The sequence below is a fragment of the Metarhizium album genome (genome assembly GCF_000804445.1).
Source record: "Metarhizium album ARSEF 1941 chromosome Unknown scaffold_3, whole genome shotgun sequence".
Taxonomy (NCBI): Eukaryota; Fungi; Ascomycota; class Sordariomycetes; order Hypocreales; family Clavicipitaceae; genus Metarhizium; species Metarhizium album.
The window spans coordinates 514,576-518,497 of NW_024467577.1; positions in this window are offsets into that span (position 1 = coordinate 514,576).

Here is a 3,922-nt window from a genome sequence, read left to right on the forward strand (position 1 = left end):
AATTTTTAATAGCTTCTTCAGCTAAAATAAGGCCTTTAATATTAGATAGGCCTAGCTGTTGTCTGAAATTATAGAATTTTTGCTCTATAAGAGGTTTTGTAAGGCCGTCGGCAGGCATTTCTAAGGTTTTTAGGTATTTTATGTTGAATTTTCCTTCTTTATAGGCCTGCCTTATCTAGGCATTATATATATTAATATGCCTTAGGGCCGTTTTAACCCTAGGAAGGTCTAGGGTAACTAGCCGTATAGTTTGAAGGTTATTGCAGTATATAGTAGGTTTTTTAGCCTCTAATTTTAGGCCTAGTTGAAATATAAGCCTTAAAAAGGCTATAGTTTCTTTTGCAATAGCTGAAATAGCTAGTAATTCAGCCTCTGTAGAAGAAGTCGTTATAGTAGCTTGTTTAGTTGCTAACTAAATAATAGGGGCCTTAAATAGTTAAATTAGAAGGCTCTGTGTTGATTTTCTAGAGCCTTTATTATCAGCATAAGCAGCATCTGCTGATATAGATAGCTCTGCCGTTGAATTTCTGTTAATTTAAATAGCTAGGTTTTTAGTATTATATAAATACTTTATAACCTTTATAGCTAATTTAATATGCGTTTTGCTTAGGTTAAATAAGTGTTCTGCTAGCTTAGAGCAAGCTATAGCTATATTCAGCCTAGTCTAAACACTAGCGTAGTTTATAGAGCTAATTAAGCTCTGAAATCGATATATATTGTTAGCTGTTGCCTAGCCTATATTAGGCTTAAGGTCTTTATTAATAATAGAGTTTTTATAGTAGGAAATATTCTTTAGATCCGTTAAATTAAGGAATTTTGCTGCAATTTTATTGATATAAAAGTCTAAAGATAGCTAGAGCCTTTAGTTAGCTTAGTCTTATATAATTTGTATGCCTAGAAACTATCTTAAGTCCCCTAGGTCTTTTATTTTGTATATTTCTTTAAGCCTTTTAATAAGACTAGTTGCTTTATTGTTATAAGCCTTTTTAAAGATAAAAACTATATTATTAATATAGATAAATATAGTTATTCTGTTATTAGTAAAAATATAGAGCTCTTCTGTTAGTTGCAGAAGCTCTATGGATATAAGGGTTTTTAAAAGGTTTTTTTGCTATAATAAAGGCGACCTTCTTAAGTTATATAAAGCTCTTTTTAGCCTTGGTACTTAATTAGGCTTTTTAAAGCTCCTAGAGTACTTTATATAGACTATTTCGTCTAATAGGCTGTTTGTAAAGGCGTTTATAGCATCTAGCTGTATAGCTTCTAGGTTAAATTTAGCTAAAATAGCTATAATAAGCCTAAAGCTTCTAGCAGCTAAAGTAGCTGCATAGGTATCTTTTTCGTTATAAAGTTGTTAGTCCCCTCTAACGCATAATCTAGCTTTTAGCTTAACTAAATAGCTGAATTTATCTAGCTTATACTTAAAAACCTAAGTAGTATCTAGAGCCTTAAATATAGCAAGATTTTCTTGAATAGGCTTGAACGTTCCTTGCTGCTAATTTGTACTAAATTCTTGTTCGGCGGTTTTTTAAAATTCCTTGCTGAATTTATACTGCCTTAAATCTAACTATCTTAGTAGTTTAGAGGGCAAATTTAATATATACAGGCTCTCTTTAGCCCCTTAGAAAAAGCTGCTTATATAAGCTTGCTTAGTCAGCCCTTTAGCTGCTAGCGCTATTTCCCGATTTAGTTTAGCTGTATTGCTAGCCTAAATTATATTGCTAGCTTTATTAGCTATATAATGCAATATAGGGCTTAAATAGCCGAATTAATTCGTAATATTAGGTAGTTGCTTGGATAATTAATTTTCTGCTTCCGGCTCCTTAGATAATAGTTAATCCGGCTGAATAAGTAGTTTTTCTATAGATATTTAACTAGATAAAGGTTCTTCTAATTAAGTAGGCTCTTTAAGGTGTGTAAAATCCTTATATTTATTCTTATCTTTAATATAAGCTAGTAGGTATATTTCTATCCGGCTTTTAATAGGTTTAGGGCCCTCTATAGGGTAAATAGATAATTTATTAAAAGTTATATCTCTAACTCTTCTAACTTTATTGCTAGAAGGTACCTATATTTAGTATATATTTATTGAATTATAGAATTATAGCCTACTAAATAGCTTATTTCAGCGTGGAGTTCTGTTTTTAGGGCTTGTTTTTAATGACCTTATATAGCTTGCTTAGTAAGCAGATAAGCCTTGCAGCTATAGGCCTTTAAATGCCTTATATTAGGTTTTAAATAGTTAGTATAGCTAGTATCTAGCTTATTTTCAGCTAGATAGACGTATAATCTTTTAAAAGGCATAGCTTAATAAGTGTTTTTAGGTTCTTTGTTAGGATTTTTAGAAGTTTTGTTAGGGTTTTTAGATATATAACGCCTTAGGGTTTTGTTGTATAAATAGACGGCAGCTGACTAGAATTCAGGCTATAATTTAGAGGGTAAATTTAAAGATAGCCTTAAAACCCTAGCTTTAGTAGCTATAATACCCCCTGACTGCTCTGTAGAGCTATTTTAAGCAGGGGTATAAGGGGCTGTAGGCTTATTTATAATGCCGGTTTTAGCTAACTAAGCACTATAATCTAGTTAAAGTCCTAGATTATTGTCTCTGTAAATAATATAGATATTTTGCTGAAATTATGTCTTTATAAGGGCTTTTAGAGCTTTTAGAGCCTTTAATATAGCCTCTTAAGTTGTTAAATATAATAGATAGATAAATATAATTGCAGTATAGCTATCTTTAGCTAATAAGACTGCATTTTAGCTGTTATAGGCCTTTTTAAGCTGAAATATATTAATATAAAGCCTATAAAAAGGCCTAGGGCTCTAAATAGAAGGCCTTCTTGATATAATTCTAGTTGCCTTAGCTAGAGAGCATTTTTCGCATTTAATAGTAGAAGGGCCTGTAATTTTAGTCCCTATAGTAGCTTCAATAAGGTGTTCTAGGGCATCTTTATCTAGATAACCTAGGCGTTAGTGCCAGCATTTAGCAGAGGCAGTTATTAAAGTTATAAGTGTTTTTAAGTTATAAAAGCTAGCTGTAATAGCATTTTTAGAAGGTTTATTATATTTAATAACTAACTAACAATATATCCGGCTTGTAGTAAAAATATAGGCTCTATTTTTAGTGACCTTTCTAGTAGCTAGGTCCTAATTATAGCCTGCCTTTAATAGAAGGTTTAGGCTTATTATATTTGTGTAAAAATTTAGTATATAGGCTGTATTTTGCAATATAAATAGCCTGTATAAGGTTTTTAGCTGAATTTTGCTGTAACCTTTAATTTTTAAATAGCTAGTGCCTAAAAAGGCAGTATTATTATTAGCAGCAAAAGCTACCTCTATAGAATTATCCTTTTTGTTATTAGTGTTTTTAGGTGCATTTTGCATCTTTTTCTTATTATATTCAATAGATCAGTTAATTTTCCCTTGTAATTTGGGGTTTTCTTTTAGCTTATTAGCAATTTTAGTACTAATAGCTTCCTTAGGCTTCTAATAAGAGGGCCTAATATTAGTATTAAGGTAATAACACTAATTATAGTAGTAATATTAACTGCAAATGCATTTAGGTATAGGTTTTCCGTTATTTATAGTATTATTCGTATTATTATTTGTATTATTAAGTCGATTATGCTAATTATATTAATTATATTAATTATTAGAGCTGTTATTAAAGCTATTTTTAATAGATTCTTTAGAATTCTCTTAAAAGCTTGTAAAACTGCTTTTGATATTAGAATGCTATTAATTTTGTTAATTTTGTTTAAATAAATCTAATATTTTATAGCTGTTAAGTATTTTATCTTTCTAATTAGGCTTATTTAGTTAAGCCTTATCTTAAATCTAGTTATTCTAGTAGCTAGAAAAGCCTAGATTTATAGTATTTATAGCTAATAGAAAGTTAATAGTAGGCCTTAGGCCTTTTATA